Source organism: Eulemur rufifrons, chromosome 15, assembly GCF_041146395.1.
Source record: "Eulemur rufifrons isolate Redbay chromosome 15, OSU_ERuf_1, whole genome shotgun sequence".
NCBI lineage: Eukaryota > Metazoa > Chordata > Mammalia > Primates > Lemuridae > Eulemur > Eulemur rufifrons.
In genome coordinates, this window is record NC_090997.1 from 2,154,400 (window position 1) to 2,174,475 (window position 20,076).

At 50.4% G+C, this 20,076-nt stretch overlaps 1 pseudogene; it reads right to left on the reverse strand.

Annotated features, from left to right (window-relative positions):
- Positions 1–3,010: 3,010 nt before the first annotated feature.
- Positions 3,011–5,580, reverse strand: LOC138395099 (class I histocompatibility antigen, Gogo-C*0203 alpha chain-like; annotated as a pseudogene).
- Between the last annotated feature and the right edge of the window lie 14,496 nt (positions 5,581–20,076).

The following is a 20,076-nucleotide window of genomic DNA, read 5'->3' on the forward strand; positions in this document are numbered from 1 at the left end:
ATTTTGTAATCTGAGACTTTGCTGAGTTACTCATCAATTCCAGGAGTCTTTTGGTGTAGTCTTTGGGATTTTCTAGATATGATATCAGATCATCAGTGAAAAGTGATAGTTTGACCTCTTTTTTCCCAACTTCGATACCCTTTATTTCTTTCTCTTGTCTGATTGCTCCGGCTAGGAATTCCAGGACTATGTTGAATAGAAGTGGTGATAGTGGGCATCTGTCTTCTTCCAGTTCCTAGGGTGAATGCTTTCAGCTTTTCCTCATTAAGTATGATATTGGATGTGGGTTTGTCATACATGACTTTTATAGTTTTGAGATATATTCCTCCTATGTCTAGTTGGTTGAGGGTTTTTTTTTTTTTATCATGAAAAGGTGCTGGATTTTTTTCAAAAGTTTTTTTTGTATCTACTCAGATGATCATGGTCAGATGGTCATTGTTTTTGCTTCTCTTTATGTGGTGAATCACATTTATTGATTTATGTATGTTGAACGATCTTTACATCCCTAGGATGAAGCCCAGTGGGCCATGGTACATTTTTTTTTTTTGATGTGCTGTTGCATTTGATTTGTTAGTATCTTATTGAAGATTTTTGCATCTATATTCACAAAGGGATATTGGTCTGTAGTTTTCTTTTTTTCTTGTGTCCTGTCCTGGCTTCGGTACCAAGATGAATCTGGCTTCATAGAACAAGTTCGGGAGGATTTCCTCCTTCTCAATGTTGTGCAATAATTTCTGCAGTATGGGTACCAGCTCTTCTTTGTAGATCTGGTAGAATTCGGCTATGAATCCATCTGGGCTTTTTTGTTGTTTTAAATTTTTATTACTGCTTCAATCTTACTGCTTGTTATTGGTCTGTTCTGGAGTTCTATTTCTTCCTGGTTCAGTCTTGGGAGGTTGTACGTTACCAGGAATTTGTCTGTTTCCTCTACATTTTGTAGTTTATGTATATAGAGAATTTCACAGTATTCATACATGATATTTTGTATTTCTGTGTTTATCAGTTGTAATATCCCCCTTTTAATTTCTGGTTGAGTTTATTTGGGCCCTTCGTCTTCTATTCTTTGTTAAGCTGGCAATAGGTTTATCAAATTCATTTATGTTTTCAAATAACCAACTTTTTGTTTCATTGATCCTTTGTATTGTTTTTTATTTTCCATTTCATTTAGTTCTACTCTGACCTTTGTTATTTCTTTTCTTCTGCTAGCTTTGGGTTTGGGTCACTCTTTCTTTTCTTGTTTCTTATAATGTGTCATTAGGTTGTTAATTTGTGATCTTTCTATCTTTTTGATGTACACATTTAATGCTATGAATTTTCCCCTTGGGACTGCTTTGCTGAATCCCATGGATTTTGATAGCTTGTGTCCCGTTTGTCATTCAGTTTGAGAAATCTTTTATTTCCATCTTAATTCCGTTATGGACCCAATAATTGTTCAGCAGGAAGTTGTACAATTTCCATGACTTGGTATAGACTTCAGTGTTTTTCTTGGAATTGATTTCTAGTTTTATTCCACTGCGGTCTGGGAAGACACATGGAGTTAGTACCTGGGCCAGAATAGCCACTGCAATAAATTTTTTTAAATACCCCATTTCTGGGACCCCTGTGTCTGTCTCATCCTGTAGAGATAAGGGCGGGGGTAGCTTCATCCTTATGGTGGGGCAGGAAAGCTGGCTGCAGCTCTGTTAGATTTTCAAAGTCTGGGGGACTCTCCAGGCTCCTGCAGCTATTGTTTTACAAGCTTAAGTTTTCCTTTAACAGCATTCTGTCTTATGCATACTTCTCGAGGTTCCACCTGGAACAGACCTAACAATGGATATCTTAATTTCTCAGATTTGATCATTACATATTGTATACTTATATCAATGTATCACATGTACCCCATAAATATACACAACTGTTATGGATCCATTAAAGTTAAGATGAATTAAAAATAAAATAAAATGGTTAGGGAAAAGATGGAAAATGCCACTCAGTTAAGAGCCCTGGAAGGATGGCAAGAGCTTGACAGGTCACAAAATTCATCGCTTGACACGACAGAGACTGCTGTGTGCAGGGGCCACCGTGGGCCATGTCTCAGCCTCTATGATCACAAGTCCTGCTAGGACAAGGTTCTACTGAAGGAACAATGGAGCAGTGAAGATGACCCAGCCAAGGAGTGACACATAATGATAGACTGAGCACCAACAGGGCACAGGCCCGTCCACTCCTCACAGCCTTGTTCTGTCCCCACCTGCAGCAGACTCAGCACAGCGAACACATGGATTCTGGAATATTCTCAAGTCTTCCATTTATTTCCCCTCTTGAATTTTAGGAATTTCTTTTAATTAACCCATCAACCTCTCATGGCAAAAATTTGAGAGAACAAATTTATATTCAAATCCTTATTTTCAGTAGGGAAGTAACTCAGTGCACTGTGAGGTAGAGACAGGGATGGAAACGTCCCAGCCCCATCTCTCTGTAACCGGAAAGATGATTGGGAAGGGACACAGGTCAGTGTGGCAGAGGGGGCCACAGTGGTCAGGGGGGTGGGCTGGACTCCCCACCTCCTCACATTACACGAACAGGGACACAGAGTCATTCAGAGGCCTTTGCAGACAGAGAAGTCAGAGGCTCCTGAAGCCACACAGGGGAGGCGGGAACACGTCCTGCATCGCTCAGTCCCACACAGGCAGCTGTTTCACGATGCAGGAAAATACAAGCAGGAAATTCAGTGGTGACACTAGGAACAGCACACCATAGTCAAAATGTCCCAATCACAGAATCCCCACAGCCCGGCTGTGTCCCCACTGCCCCACCCTCTCCCATATCAGGCCCCCAGGCTCTCACGTTTACAAGGCGTGAGAGACACATCTGAACCCTGGGCACTGTCGCTGGCTGGGGTAGAACAAAACGGGACCTGGTCAGAGCCCACAGGAGATGTGGCTACAGAAGGATTATGGGGGAGGGGGAGCTCCCCCAAGGCTCCTGTCTACTCTTTCCCAAAGGTCTCGGGGTAAGTCCCCCATACTTACAGGCAGCCTGAGCGTAGCTCCCTCCTTTTCCACCTATGGGGAGAAAATGTCCTGTGAGAAGCCAGGGAAGAGGCAGGGCCATGGGGACCTACAAGAACACCCTAGTATTGGAAACCAGAGAAGTTTCCACAACTGTGACTGAAGACCCAGGGCAGGATCAGGAAACCCAAGGACACAGTGGACCAACTACCCTCCTGGAGGTCTGTCCTGAGCAAGGTCCTCCCCTCTGACCTGTGACTGCTGGGGATCAGGTCCCCATCACCACAGTCATCTGTGTGAAAACTCTGCCCTTGACTTTCACACATGTTTTACAAAAGGGTCAGTGTTGGCACATGGGGCCCAGGCTGGGTGAGCAGGTATGTGTGGATGTAACTTCCCTAGAGTGACACAGGGCACACTTCTACCTGGGCGTGAAACCCCCAGTGGGACAAGAAAACCCCGCCCCCCCACCCCTTCCCCACCTGAGCTCTTCTTCCTCCACTTCACAGCAGCGACCACAGCTCCAGCGAGCGCAGCTCCAAGGAGAACCAGGCCGGCAACGATGCCCACCATGGGGACGCTGGGCTGGGAAGGCGGCTCTGGGAAAGGGCGGGAAGGTGAGGGCCTGACCCCAGGCTCAGCCCTGGCCCTGCTGAAGGGCTCCAGAAGGGCCCCTGCTTTCCCTGAGGAGAGACGTGACCCCCACCCCCTCCTTACCCCATCTCAGGGTGAGGGGCTCCGGCAGCCCCTCGTGCTGCACAAGGCACGTGTATCTCTGCTCCTCTCCAGACGGCACCACCACAGCCGCCCACTTCTGGAAGGTTCCATCCCCTGCAGGCCTGGTCTCCACAAGCTCCGTGTCCTGGGTCTGGTCCTCCCCATCCCGCTGCCAGGACAGTGTGATCTCCGCAGGGTAGAAGCCCAGGGCCCAGCACCTCAGGGTGGCCTCACGGTCAGAGATGAGGTGGTGGGTCACGTGTGTCTTCGGGGGATCTGAGGGGAAGAGTCAGAAAATTCAGGCACTTTGCATCCCTCATGGGACACTCCAGCAGGGCTCATGTGACATCCTGACAATGGACAGGACAAACGGGGTGGGGGACGGAGCGCGAAATCCAGACACCAGCCTGGACCCAGGGGACTGAGATAATCTCCTATTCCTTGGAAAGTTCTAGTCTCTGAGGGGGAGAACGGGGACGTCCAGTCCTGGCCTGAGTGGAGGCCGTCGACTCAGAAGGGCGGGAATCAGACCCCCAAGCACAGTGTGAGGCAGAGAACGAGGCCTGAGAGGAAAAGTCACGGTGCCCCCGGCTGCTGCAGGGTCAGAGGGGACCGCTGATCATATTCCAGGGACTGTCTTCCCCTCCATTCCCTGGGGACTCATCCCTTAATTGTCCCAGAGGGAAGGGCGGGTCCTCAGAGTCACTCCCTGGTACAGGATCTGGACACCCAGGAGGCGTCTTCCTGTGCTGGACCAGAGGGAGGGCGACGTTCTAGCGTCGGTCCCATTTTCCTCCCCTCCTTGTGGGAGCAGAGCGGGGACATCTACAGGAGATGTGGGGGGCGCCCCGCAGCCCTGAGTACCCGCGCGCTGCAGCGTGTCCTTCCCGTGCTCCAGGTATCTGCGGAGCCAGTCCACGCACGTGCCCTCCAGGTAGGCCCTGTCCTGCTCCGCCACACCGGTCTGCTCCCACTTGCGCTTGGTGATCTCAGCCGCCGTGTCCGCCGCGGTCCAGGAGCGCAGGTCCTCGTTCAGGGCGATGTAGTCTGCGCCGTCGTAGGCGAACTGCCAGTACCCTCGGAGGAGGCGACCGTCCGGCCCCACGTCGCAGGCAGACATCAACTGCAAGGTGTGAGACCCTGGCCCCGCCCCCGCGGTAAGCCACGCCCACTCAGCCCCGCCCCTCGCCACCCGCGGGGATTTTGGCCTAAACCGAAAATGAAACCGGGTCAAAGTCCCCGGGGTCGAAGGTCTAGGAGGGTCCCGCAGCCTCGGGGTGACTTTCGGACCCGGAGACTCGGGGCGACGCGGGCTGCTCTGTGGGGGAGGGAGGGTCGTGACCTGCGACCCGAGCCCGGGGTCACTCACCGGCCTCGCTCTGGTTGTAGTAGCCGAGCAGGGTCCGCAGGCACACTCGGAAAGCCTGCGCGACGCCCTTGGCTCTGCCTGTCTCCTCGTCCCAATACTCCGGCCCCTCCTGCGCCACCCACGGCGTCCGCGGCTCCATCCTCGGACTCGCGGCGTCGCTGTCGAACCGCACGAACTGCGTGTCGTCCACGTAGCCGACTTCGATGTACCGGGGCTCCCCGCGGCCGGGCCGGGACACGGCGGTGTAGAAATACCTCATGAAGTGGGGACCTGGGGGCGGGGAGGGGCTGAGACCCGGCCGACCCTCCTCCCGCGCGGCGCCCGGGTCCTGCGCCCCCGCCGGGCGGTCCCCTCGCTCCGCCCCGCAGACGCCGCTTCCCCCGCGACCCCGCATTCACCCGCCCAGGTCCCGGTCAGGGCCAGGGCCCCCGAGAGCAGCAGCAGGAGAGTTTGGGGCGCCGTAACCCCCATCCTTGGGGTCTGGGGAGACGATGAGTACCACGCAGTCCGTGGGGACTTTATAACCTGAACCGCGGCGACGCTGATTGGCTTCTCTGGAAACCGACACCCAATGGGAGTGAGAACTGTTGTCGCGTCAGCAGTATCCAGGAAGAAGGACCTGACTCGGGTTGGGAGAGGGAGAAGTGAAACTCCGGGCAGATGGGGAATCCCCAGCGCTGAGCTCCCCGCCCCGGACACCGCCCTCGGGACAGGGACCCTGAGAGCCACGCCCGGGGCCCTGCGACATTGCCCCGACCCCTCTCCTTCTGTACTGAGCGACGTTTGTCACACTGTCTCCCTGAGTCCCGGCCCAGGAGCTGTCAGAGGAAACCAGGAGAGACGCCCAGGCTGGCCCAGCCCCTGCCCCTTCACTTCCCGCCCGGAATCCCTCTCCCTGAACTGGACTCCCTGCCTCCTACTCCTTTCCTCTCCGCCTGGACTCTTCTAGAAGAAAACTCACCCCAGGAAACTTGATGCCAGAGTGAGCTCGCCCTGGGACTGGGGATGTAGACACAGGGGTTTTCTCTTCAGACCTGGAGAAGTTATGTCTAAATGCACCGCAGAGAGACTCTCCTAGAGACCCGTTTCCTTTCTGCTTATTAAAATAGCAGGTAGCACAAGCTTGGTAACCCCTGAAAGATCAGGAACCTAATCTGCATAGAGTGATTTGGGGCCCTTGATTTAGAAATGTGTCTAAACGCATTGCAATGGGACAGCAAAGCTCCTACGTTTTATTTTCCCAGTCTGTGTATCTCTGACTGTGGGTTGTTGTGTTTTTAATATTATCCTCATTCCATAGCCCTGAGTTTCTGTGTGAGTCCAGGACATCTCCTCAACACAAAGAAGCACAGCTTGTTCCTGTATATCGCAAGCGGGAGCCTGTGCCGACTTTAGTCACCTCAAAGGTGCACGTGTTCCTTCCATGCAGTCCCAGTGCCCCTCACCAGTGCTCACGCCTGGCCTGTTTGTATGAATTATTCACATCTGAGCCTTGTGCATATTTTCTTGGGACGCTGGTATTTTTTAACCTGATTATCATGAGGAGGAAACTAGTGTTCAGGCAGTCCGACATACAAAGAACGCCCAGCTAGGCTCTGTAGATATGCGTGTTAAAATCTATAAAACACTGTGTTTAAATCTGAGAATTCCGCTGCTTTAGAACTCTCTCCCTCTGCTCCTGTTCCTCAGCTCCTGCTTCTCCAGCCCTTCCCTCTGTCCCTCTCATCCCACAGGTGACTTCTCCCCTTAGTCCCACCACTTCTCACTCCTGACCTGTGGCCCTAGCACTGTCCCCTCCCCTGCTGCCCACAGTGTCCTCCCCACAGTGGTCACAGTCCTGCTAACGTGAGGCAGGGCCTGTTACTTCTTCACTGCAGACGCTCCGATGGCTCTGTCTCACTCTTGCGAAGCCTCTGGAATGTAAGGCACATGGGCACAGGCGCTTTGGGCTGTTTGGGTCAAAGTTGTAACCCCACTATGTGAAGGTGTACCGGGTACATAGTAGGCACTAAATTAATTATTGTTGAAAGAATGAATGGAATGATTGCGTTAAATTTTAATTGCATCATATAAAAATCATAAAATGAAAAGTACTAAGAAAGTTAAGACAGATTTTCTTTAATTAAACTAGTTACATTTCAGTTCATAAAGTGATTTCAGTGGAAGAAATGTTATGCGCTTATCTGTGGAGACTATGTATAAAATTCCTGTTACTGCATAACATACTACCACAAACTTAGTGGCTTTAGACAGCAGCCATTTATTTGTTTACTGTTCCTTAGAAATCCCGACATGGTGTGGACAGATTTTCTGTTCAGGGTTTCACAAAGCTGTGTCCTCATCTTGAGGGTGGGGTCCTCCCCGAAGCTTACAGGGAGCCGGTGGGCAGAATTCAGTTTCTGGCAGTTGTCGGACTGAGGACCCTGATTCCCTGCCGGCTGTCAGGGTGGAGGGCGGGGAGGGCTGCTCCCAATTCCTGGTGCCCCCAACAGTCTCTGCCACCCGGCCTCTCCACTTTCAAAGCCCACATGGGAAGAAATCCCCCACACTGAGTCCCTCTCACACTGTGACTCTCATGCTCAGGAAGAACCCTGTCCTTTTAAGGGCTCACCTGGTTTAGGACGGTCTGATCCAGGATAATCCTCTGTTCTAAAGTCAACTGATTTGGGACCTTAGTTATATCTGCAAATCCCTTCACAGCAGCACCTACACTAGTGGTGATTGAATACCTGGGGGAAGGTGAATAAGCAGGGGGTGGTTATTGGGGGACATCACAGAATCAGCCTAACGTGGCCCAGATCTTCCTTTTGTGTTCAGTCGGGTCATAGTGGGAAACTGAAGTTCAAGTAAATGGATTGTTGTGAATCATAACAAAATATATTTTCTTTAGCCATGGAAATTTTTCCTAAATCTCAAAACCAAATGACATGTTTAAGAAAGTACGATGATAATTCATTCTCTGTTTGAAAGCTACCTTAGTTACCTACTGCTATGTATCAAACTACCTAAAACTTAGCAGCTCAAAACAACAAGCATTTGTCATTTCCCACAGTTTCTGATGGTCAGGAATCCAGGAGAGGTTTCCCTGAGCGCTCCTGGCTCGGGGCCTCTCACAGGGCTGCAGTCCCGCTGTCAGCCAGGGCAGTGTCACTGAGGGCTGGACTGGGGCTGGGGGTTCCATGAAACGTGGCTCACTCACGTTGCTGCCGGAAGGGGCCTCAGCTGCTTGTTGGCTGGTCCCAGAGGCCTCAGTTCCTGCACATGGACCTTTACACAGGGCTACGTACGACACAGCAGCTGGCCTCCCCAGAGCTCGTGACCCCAGAGAGGGAGGACCAAGGTGGAAGCCACAGTGAGTTTTGTCCTACACCAGAGTCACAAAGTATTACATCAGCGTTGCTCTGTCAGTGAGAAGTGAACCATTAAGTCCAGGCCACACTCACAGGGAGGGAATTGAGCTGCACCTCTGGGAGGGAGGGGTATCAGTGACTTTGCATGCATGTCAAAAGCAACATTAACGTGATTGTTTCAGGATTTTGTAAATCAAATCCTTCTTTTATATGGTTATTTCCCTTAATTCTTTACACTTCTCTTTTTATTTTTTTTTTTTATTTTTTATTTTTTTTGAGACAGAGTCTCACTCTGTTGCCCAGGCTAGAGTGAGTGCCGTGGCGTCAGCCTAGCTCACAGCAACCTCAAACTCCTGAGCTCAAGCGATCCTCCTGTCTCAGCCTCCCGAGTAGCTGGGACTACAGGCATGCGCCACCATGCCCGGCTAATTTTTTCTATATATATATTTTTTTTTAGCTGTCCATATAATTTCTTTCTATTTTTAGTAGAGGTGGGGTCTCGCTCTTGCTCAGGCTGGTCTCGAACTCCTGAGCTCAAACGATCCGCCCACCTCGGCCTCCCAGAGTGCTAGGATTACAGGCGTGAGCCACCGCGCCCGGCCTACACTTCTCTTTTTAAAGTAATGATTAAAAGTTGAGATATCCCAGAGCCTTGGATGCTGGAAGAAATGTTCCAGGCAAAGAAAGGAGATACAACAATGTCTCTGTTTTTCTTGCAAATGTCTTTAATAACAATGTTCTCTTCAATACGTTGCAACAAAATTGAGGACATATGGCACCTAGATCAAATAGTTCCAAGACTTCAGTGCCATATAATAATGCCTTTAAAATAACAACTCTGTTTGTCCTAAGACATTTCAAATTGTTTTTTAAGAATGCCCAAAAATTCCAATTTTCTTACTCAGGCATCATCTTCAGAAAAGTTCGCTTAATCAGACTGCTTTTCGGTTAGAAAATGTGAATCTCCTACCTCAGCCTACATGCCTAGCTTAGAATTCTGACAACAGTTTTGGTTTGGTGTGGCAAGCAAAAGTGGCTAACACCAACCTAGGAAGAAGGTTTTCCAAAAACTAGCTATTCCCTGGGCATCCTAGAGAAAATTCAACATCTTTCACTGTGTGTGTTAGTGAGACGTGGTGGAAGTGATTTGGACACCACGGTGATTCTAAGAGGCTCTGTTACCATGTGCTTTTACTGTTACTGTTACTAAAGCGTTTCCAGGGCAGCTCTATTGTGTTTTCCACTCATATTTGCTATTCCATCCCTCATTATTCATTTGTCATGTTTTCCAGCTTAAATTACTTTGATCAGCAATGTGCTTTTCTAATTCTGTGAAAAGTGTAATGCAGAATGTGTGTGGTAAAGTCTGAGAAGCACGGTGAGTCCTTTGCAGATGGAATTGCCTTGCACGGCAGATTGAACATCGGATCCCAGAGAATTCACAGAGGTGCCCACGAGCGAAAGATCAAACGACCTATTTCTAGCCAGGGCTATTTTCACGGCATCCTGGTCCTCTCTGTCACATGGATTTGTCACGTGGCTTTTGCTTTGTTCCAACCTGAGTGGTTCTTTCCAAGGATCCTTGCAATGAACTTTGGAACTTTGTTTTCTCTTTCATTAAAAAGAAATTAATCAGGAATGGTTCCCAAGCTGCAGTTTGAAAATTGCCAGGGTGAGGAGTCATGATGAAGTAATTGCCTGGCACCCGCCACTGGCAAAGAAACAAAACCTGTGAAGCCGCCATGGGCTGCTGCCTAATACCGACCCCAGAAGGAGCCTCCGAGTCTTCATTTCTCTGAAGATTTTTGCACTAACTGTCTAGATCCCCAAACCAAATATTAGTCTCACCTGTTTTTCAGCTTCCTCTGCACTGAAGTCATACTTGCTGTATTCCTCTGTGGTGCCGACTGCATGTAGGATGGTTATCCCGGATGTGGGCGGATGTCATCCATTCATTTTTCTGCTAAAGTTTTACAGTTTATGATTATTCCCTATTGATGTATATGTGGTTGATTTCAGTTTTTTCCAGAAACATTAGTGTACGTGTCTCCTGTGTTCTGAAGTCCCCAGCAGCGTTGGTGCTGAGCCCTGCTTCCCATGGACCACTCCCAGACAATGACAGGTCACAGCAGGGACACTGAGGCAGGCCCATTCCCGGGAGACAGGGGAATGCTCTGATGGCCAACTGAGGCACACAGGCAAGAACGTCCCCAGAGTATACGATCAGGAGAACGATGGTGGGATCATATGGTGCATGAACTTTAACCACACTGGATAAGGCTAACGTGATTTCCAAAGTGCTTGTACCAACTCACACTTTTTTTTTTTTTTTTTTTGAGACAGAGTCTCATTCTGTTGCCCAGGCTAGAGTGAGTGCCGTGGCGTCAGTCTAGCTCACAGCAACCTCAGACTCCTGGGCTTAAGCGATCCTACTGCCTCAGCCTCCCGAGTAGCTGGGACTACAGGCATGCGCCACCATGCCTGGCTAATTTTTTTTTTTTTTGTATATATATTTTTTAGTTGTCCATATAATTTCTTTCTATTTTTAGTAGCGACGGGGTCTCACTCTTGCTCAGGCTGGTCTCGAACTCCTGACCTCGAGCGATCCACCCGCCTCGGCCTCCCAGAGTGCTAGGATTACAGGCGTGAGCCACCGCGCCCGGCCCCAACTCACACTTTTATAATGAATGTTTAAGACTTCATGTTGCTGATATGTTCTGAAAACAGAATTAAGACTTAAATCCGGCCGGGCGCGGTGGCTCACGCCTGTAATCCTAGCTCTCTGGGAGGCCGAGGTGGGCGGATCGTTTGAGCTCAGGAGTTCGAGACCAGCCTGAGCAAGAGCGAGACCCCATCTCTACTAAAAATAGAAAGAATTATATGGACAGCTAAAAATATATATATAGAAAAAATTAGCCGGGCATGGTGGTGCATGCCTGTAGTCCCAGCTACTCGGGAGGCTGAGACAGGAGGATCGCTTGAGCCCAGGAGTTTGAGGTTGCTGTGAGCGAGGCTGACGCCACGGCACTCACTCTAGCCTGGGCAACAGAGTGAGACTCTGGCTCAAAAAAAAAAAAAAAAAAAAAAAGACTTAAATCCGCTGTCTTGGCTGTAGAATCACCCCAGGCAACTTTTCTCAGGCTCTGTTAGTAACTTCCTTTCCTCTCCTTCCCTCGCCCAATCCTCCGGCATTATTCCCTCATCATACAGATCCAGTATTGCTCCCTTCCAGCTCAGCCACATAGGGCTGTTTCGCATGTTAGAAATCGTCCATAATCAAAGGGATGAAAATGAGGGAGAGAGAGAGAGGAAGGAGAGAACGAAGACGCAAGAAAAGACAAACTAAAATTTAAAAGAACGGGAGACCAGGAATTGGAATCAGCAGGTGTGGCCGACACTGTCTGAATGCAAGGAACTAAAAGAGATGTGAAGAGCACCTACGGGATGTTAATATCTAGGAGAGATTCACTAGTTATCCACTGCTGTGTCACAAACTAGCCCAAAGTTTAGTGGCTTAAAACAACAAACATCTATTAACTCAAGGGGATAATACAAAGACCAGCACAATGGAGGCAAGGGAGGTGGGGGAAGTTGGATGAAGAGAAGGATTTTACAAGCTGCGGTAAGAGGTCACGTGTGCGCAAATGGAAATGACTTTGTTAGTCCGAGTCCTCCAAGAAGCAGATGACAAGGTGGGATTAAACTCAGCAGCATCTATGAGGGGACGCACCTGTCAGAGAACGTGGGGAGGAGCCGGACACCCTGGGGAAGCCACAGACGCAGGCCCAGGTCTGAGCCCACGTGATGGACAGAGGGAGAGAAGTTTGTTGGACGCACCCTAGACCACAGGAAACCTAAGGGGAGTTGAGCAAGGCCACGGAGGAGCCCCTGTGTCCCAGGAATGGGCCTGCCTCAGTGTCCCTGCTGTGACCCGTCACTAGCTGGGGACAGCCCGTGGGCAGCAGGGCCTCTGCACCAACGCTGCTGGGATTTCAGAGCACAGGAGCGGGGCCCTTGGTACATTCCCTGGGGGTGTGCCAAAAACCTTCTTCCTGAGGGGTCTGGGCCCTTGGAAATCAAACCCCCTCAGGCTGGGTTGCTGGAAGGTTCTGTACACACTTATGATGGGACAAGGGGAACCCCAAAGCCCCAAGTGGATCCCTGGGTTCCGCACACACTCCTGCCCCTCTGTGTGAAGCAGCCCTGCCTCCTCCTGGGGATCAGGGTCCCTCCCCCTGCCTGGAGAGGAGGGGGCTCCTCTTCTCACCTGCTGGTCTCTGGGCACGCACTGCCCAAACTGCCCTGGTGGCCACTGTAATGTGTAGCTCAATGGCTCTCGTTTGTCCCCTTGTCAGAGTGGCCCCTCTGGGAGACCTGGACCTGCTACGCTGCAGAGCCAGAGCTGCGGAGATGGGAAGTGCAAATCCCCAGTGGCCGAGTCTCAGTGACGGTGCACGGAGCCACCCCCGCCTCCACCCCTTGGTGTCTGAGCCCACGTGTCCTTCCTGCTGAGATCACAGCGCCCTAGAGAGGTCTCTGGTTCCATAAGTGCACTGGGTCCTGACAGATGGCACCCAGCCCTCAGAGTGTGTCCTCAAGGCTGGCACTGGGCTGTGGCTTTGCAAGGCCTGTGCAGGGCTCTGTGTGGCCGGCAGCCCTGGGCGGTGCAGACTGGGGCGTGAGCAGCGGGTCCCGTGGCCACGGCCAGGCTGCCCCTCCTGCCCTGTGCGGGGGTGGGGGGGGGCAGCGGGATGCGGTGCTGAGAGCAATTCCGAGCCTGCGGGTCAGAAATGCCCACAGCCCCCGGGAACTGGAGCTGCCTGAGGGTCTGAGGGCAGGAAAGGAAAACCCACCCATGGAATAGGCGTCTGTCCCTGCAAGGATGAGCCTCCGGCCCTTCTGGGATTGAAGGGGCTCAATGTAGTCACGCCCTCGCTTAGTGGCTGGTTGGTCACCTAAGGAAATAGGGCTCTATCAGGGCCCATGATTTGCCTCTAATGCTGACAAGTCAGACGTCAGACATGGCAGCAGCTGGATGGGCCTTGGTAGGTGGAGCCAATGCTGCTGGGCCACACCCAGCCTCCCCTGCCATCGTGTCCTCCATCCACGGCCGTCATGCCAGCCCTCGGTGACCGAGAGCGAAGGCTGCCTGACTTCAGTCTGTCTGCCTGGGTGTTCGGGGCCACTGCAGGGGAGGGTGTTTTCTGGTGGGTGTCAGCATGTGATTCAGGCCCAACCCACATGGACCATTTCCTCCTTGTCATGGATCCTGCTGGGACTGTCCAGTGTGTGACTTCGTGGGTTATGCAGAACACAAGTCACTTGGGCACTTGGAGTCACAGGGTGGCTTGATGTACTATCGTAAAGCATTCTATCTTATCCAGGCCAGGGACACACCAAAAGTTGCCTCTAACAGGGCACATCTGTCTGCTGGGGGTGGCCTGGCCTTGCTCCGGAGTCCCAGGCCCTGCACTGCGGCTCCCCCACTGGTGCCTGGTTTGGCTCCGTCCTGCGCCTGTTCCCATCACCGACTCCCCCGGCACCGTGGTCTGAGGGATGGGCCGACTGTACCGCGGCCTGGATCTGCTGCCGCGTCCTTTCCTGTCCAGCCCCACTCAAGGCTGGCATCCCCCTGTGTCACCCGGAGTGTGGCCAAAACAACACAGATGTGGAATGTCGGACCCCAAAGAGGCTCCCCAGGCAGTGAGCCTCCCGCTTTGCAGGGAGGATGCGAGATGCAGCCGTTTGCCTTTTACTCTGGAGGACACGGCCCTGCCTGTCCCTCGCCACTGGACCCACACAACGTCACTGCAGGGGCCACTCCCGACTCTCCACAAGGTTCGTCTTCACCGTCTAGCGTGCACACGCTTTGCCAAGGCCTCCAGTGAACTTTCCACCTCTCCCTTGTCCCTCCCAGGCAACACGATGAAATGGACTGATTTAATATTCTACAGGAGGTCCAGATTTCTTAAGACTATTTTATAGAGGGCAGGGGGGTTACCATATGCCTGAGGCAAACTATGAATAAATTGACTGTTTAATCCCATGTGAATGTGAACCACTCCATATCCCCCTTTCCTTCTTCCTTTTCTTTTCTTTCCCTTGCGGCAGGGCTTTCTCTTTTTCCCAGACTGGAGTGCAGTGGTACCATCATAGCTCAGTGTAACCTTGAGGTCCTGGGCTAAAGTGCTCCGTGTCAGCCTCCCAAGTGGCTGGGACTACAGGTGCGCACACCACACCTGGATAATCTTATTTATTTAATTTTTTGTAGATTTTTTTAAATTTATTTTTATGTCACCCAGGCTAATCTTGAACCCCTGGCCTCAAGCGATCCTCCCGCCTCAGCCTCCCAAAGTGCTCGGATTACAGGTGTGAGCCACTGCGCCCGGCCCATATCCACTTTCTAAGGAAAAGAATGCACCCACCAAATCCACAGCTGCCAACCGAGGGCCTGAGGCCTTATTAATGTGCCCTAACTGATATGCAGCCAGCATGGCAGATGCTGTCAGGGTTGCTACTTGGTTCAGTCTGCAGTAATCTCCTTCATCCTTTAGGCCCCATCAGGCTTCTGCAGGGACAGACGGCTGAATCCAAGGGAGAGGATGGCCAAGCCCAATACCACCCCACATGCGCCAGCTCTCTAATGGTGGTGATTCCCCTGCAATACCTGCAGTTCCCTCCACAAGACCTGCCCGGGACCCCGTGCCATTTCTGAGTTGGCCGGATGTGGGCGGTATCACTGGATTGGGAATCCCAGTTGGGGAGGGCCTCAAGCATGTGGAATTGATGTGCCACAGGGGGGATTCCGAGCTGGAAAACAGGGCCACGTGCAGTGAGTGGCTTGCTGGCGTTACATTACAGCACACGGTCAATGACAGCATCGACATTCCGGGTCCTCCACCTGCCGCTGAGCGTGGCCTGGCTGCTCCTGGCTGCACACCGGGGGTCCACGAGCGGGTGTTTCAAGCGGCCGAGTCAGAATCTCAGGAGTCCTGTGTCAGAACCTCAGAAGTCAGGCAGTGTCACTCTCCCCATGCTGCAGTCACCAAAGCTCATCCCAGATCCAGGGGAGGGGATGAGCCCCAGCTCTTGACAGTGGATGGTGAGGTCACATTGCTCAGGAGCACGTGGGATGGGAGACATGGCTGAGGTCCTTTTTGGACAAAGATGTTTCATACTTAGAAGGTGGCAGGACATGAAACGAGTGAAAATGCAAAGTAACACAGGTGGCACTTTTATCATAAATAGGGTGGTCAGGGTGGGCTGCATGGAGGTGCCATTAGAGCAGACTTGAGGAGGACAGGCACTGAGACACGCAGGTATCTGAAGGAAGAAGGTTCCAGGATCGCCTCTGCACACACCCAGGGCTCTGCACAGGGGTCGGCCCTGAAGCTGAAGGAGGAATGGAGGTGACACACTCATGGAAAGTCCTGCAGCGAGTGGTGGGGACCCGGGTCTCCCCTTCCTGCCAGGCTGTCGGCAGTCCTGTGGCTGGGGGAGGGGAAGGCACTGGGGTGCAGGGGGGAGGAAGGGAAGCAGAGGTGTGTCCCATCCTCACTCCACCTCTGCCCTCTCTCCTGCATCCAGTGCCCCAGGTTGTGGTGACTGACAGGGAGGACCCTGAGGGCGATCACACCTGCCACGCAGAGCACTTGGCTCCTCAGCTGCCAACAGCTCTGACCTGGTACAGGAAGGGAAGGAGCTGACCCTGGACTCGGGACTGAGAAGGCCCCACCTAGGGAAGACGAGACATTCCAGGCTGGGCAGCTGTGGGGTCCTCCCCAGACAGGAGCTGAGGCCCACCTGCCCGGTGGAGCCCCTGGGCCTGGAGAGGCCCCTCAGTGTGACTGGGGTGGGGTGTTGTCAGAGGACCAGGGATGAGGGTGGGGACATCTCCTGCAGCCCCTGCCCCACTCTCTGCCCCGTACCCAAGGCCCCTCCCTCCTAAGTGGAGATGCCGGGGATGTCCTCAGTCTCCTTCTGATCACTCCCATGTCGTCCTCATTCGGAAGTCCTTCTCGCTCTAACCTCCTGCATTCCTGCTGCACCTTCTGCCCCAGCCCAGGCTCTGCCCTCTCTCTCCTCTTCTACCCCAGGAGTAGCGGCTCACTTCCCACTGGGGAGCCGGCTCTGGCTGAGAGTCTGGGCTGTCCCTGGGGTTGGGAGAAGGGACAGGCTCCTGGGCCAGGGGTTGGAGGGAGAACGGGCACAGCCAGAGCGGAGATTGAAGGGTTGGGGGAGATGATGGAGCCAGACATTTCCACGTCACCATTGTTCTCTCACATACCATCCTTCCCCCAGCCCAGGGACGTGACAGCGCAGCAGGAACAGAAAAACATTCCATGGGAAGGAAAAATATAAGTGATTCCTCCCTCTGGTGTCTTTTTCCTCTTGTCTATTCTGGACAATTTTATAAGAGAAACTTGTTAGTGAAATGTGGAATTTCTTTTCAAAGAAAGTCTCCAAATAGGAAAGAATAGCATTGTTAATGGCTAAGCCCAGCAGGCTGAAGCAGCAGCAGTTCAGGAAGTAAAGCCATGGGTGGAGCGTTGTGTGGCAGGTGTCACAGGCTGCTCTGAACAAGCTCTGGTGTTGTGCTGGACTGAGAGCCACTTACTCCCCCATGTGAGCTCCGGCAGGTCTTGGGCCCCTGTGTTCTCTTCAGTAAAGTGGGATGAGTCCCCACGCGCAGACCTTGCTTTCTACGTGTCATTCAAGCAGAAGGAAGCAGGGCTCCTTACAAAAATAGCTGGGTTAAGGGAAATACAAGGTGGGCGTGGAAAATCTTGTATTGTAGACGGAAGTGCCCTCCCCCAAACACTGGGGCAAGTCAGGGGACACAGGAGCCAGCATGGAAGAGCTTCGTAGGAACAGAGCCACAGTAACTTGAGCAGCAAAGTAATAGTATTGAAATATAAACCAAAATATAAAACAGGTATACATTGCATACTGAAATAGAGAAATGACTGCATAAATAAATAAATGGGGGAGGGACAAATCTTTCTTACAGAAAAATTCCAAATCATATAAGAAGAGATTCTCCCTATGAGAAAATAGAGCTTAATTTCTTTCCTCTTGAATGTGGCTGGGCTTCCTGATTTGCTTCCAAGGAACAGGATCTAAAGGGAAAAGTAGTAACTTTACAAAGGAGAACCTTGGCAAACAGCACCGTAACCGAGTGATCAAAGCCATGCTGATATCATGGAGCCCTGAAACGGCGTGATGAGAAGGACCCCTCACCTCTGTGATACGCTTCCCCGAACCCATGACCCAAACTAATCGTGGGAAACCATCAGACAAACCGAAACTGAGTGACATCCTACAAGTTATCTGCCCAATTTTCTTTAAAGCTTTCAAGGTCATGAAAACAGGTAAAGATCTAGAAACTGAGAGATCAGAGGAGACTACAGAGACAGGACAACTGAATGCAATAAGGGGTCCTGGGTTGAAACCTGCGACTAAAAGAGAAAAATTGTGAAAAAACTGATGAATCTAGAAAGTCCATAGTTTGGCTTATAGTATTGTGCCAATGTTAATTTCTTAGATATTTAACCTTTACACGGTTTTTAAAAAATGTTATTAAGGGGAACTGGGTGAAGGGTACCCGGGAACTCTGTGACCTTACTTTGTAAAGTTCAGTAAATCTAATGCTATTCTCCCCAAATTTTTAATTTAAAAAGTTGAAATTAATAAGACAACTTAATAAAGAAATTTAATCAGTAGTTAATAACATCCTAAACAGAAAGCACCAGGTCCAAATGAGCTCACTGGTGAGTTCTACCAAACAGTTAAGGAAGAAATTATACTAATTCCTTATAATTTCTTCCATAAGACAGGCACAAAAGGAATATTCCCTATGGCATTCTATGAGGCTGGCATTACTCTAATACAAAAATCAGAAAAGATTTTACAAGAGAAGAAAACGACAAAGCAATATGGCTCATGAACATAGATGAAAAAAATCTTCAACCAAATATTAGTAAATTGATTCTATAGTGTATAACAAGAACAATGCATCGTGATCTAGCAGGGTTTATGTCAGGTATACAGGGCTGGTTCAACATTTGAAAACCAATTAATGTATTCATCCATCACATCATAGACCAAAGAAGAAAACTCACATGATTATGTCAATAGAAGCAGAAAAAACAGTTGACAAAATCCAATACCCAGTCCGGGCGCGATGACTCATGCCTGTAATCCTAGGACTCTAGGAGGCCGAGGCGGGCGGATTGTTTGAGCTCAGGAGTTCGAGACCAGCCTCAGCAAGAGTGAGACCCCGTCTCTACTAAAAATAGAAAGAAATTATATGGACAGCTAAAATATATATAGAGAGAGAAAAATTAGCCAGGCATGGTGGCACATGCCTGTAGTCCCAGCTACTCGGGAAGCTGAAGGAGAAGGATCACTTGAGCCCAGCAGTTTGAGGTTGCTGTGAGCTAGGCTGACGCCACGGCACTCTAGCCCGGGCAACAGAGTGAGACTCTGTCTCAAAAAAAAAAAAAAAAAAAAAATCCAATACCCATTCATGAAAAGGAAACTCTTAGTAAAATAGGAATATGGTGGCACTTCCTCAACTTAATAAAGACTATCTACAAACACACCCACAACTAACTTCATACTCAGCAGTGAAAAACTAGAAGCTTTCCCAGTAAGATCAGGAGCAAGACAAGGATGTCCCCTCTCACCACTGCTTTTCAGAATCCTCCTGGAAGTCCTGGCTAATGCAATGACAAGAATAGGAAAGGACGGTGTACAGATTGGGAAGGAAAAAGTAAAACTGCCTTTCTTCACAGATATCGTGAAAACTATGTTGAAAATTAGACAGAATCAACAGAAACATAAACAATTACAGCAAGGTTGCAGGACACAAGTTTAATACACAACAGTCAATGGCTGTCCGTACACCAGCAATGAACAATTGGAATTTGAAAGTAAAAGCACTACGCCATTTACATTAGCACCCCCAAAATGAAATATTTACATATAAATCTAACAAAATAAGTGTAGGATCTATGGGAGGAAACCTATAATCCTTTGGTGAAAGAAATCAAAGAACTAAAGCAGTGGAGAAATATTCCATGTTCATGGCTATGAAGACTCAGTGTTGTGAAGATGTCGATACTTACCAAGCTGATTAATAGATTCCACACAATCCCAACCAAAATCCCAGCAAGTTACTATGTGGATGTCTACAAACTGATTCCAAAGTTTACAAGACCAGACATAGATGCAGGGTATCCATAACAATATAGAAGAGGAACGAAGTCAGAGGACTGGCACGGAAGGACTTCCAGACTTACTACAAAGCTACAGTAATCAAGACAGTGTGTCCTTGGTCAACGAATAGACAGATAGATCAACGGAACAGAAGAGAGCCCAGAAAGAGACCCACATAAATAGTCCACTGATCTCTGAAAAGGAACTAAGACAATAAAACAGAGGAAAGAGAGTCTTTTCAACAGATGGGGCTGTAACAACCGGACATCCACAGGCAGGATGTGAAATGAAAAGAGCTCTATTGGAAGGTCGCCGTGAAGGTCACCTGTGACAGGACCAGGAAGCACACAGCAGGGTCTCTGACACTGAGTGAGCTGTCCCATTAACGTAAAGGGTGGACTTCAATACCCCTCAGCCCGTCTCCACAAGG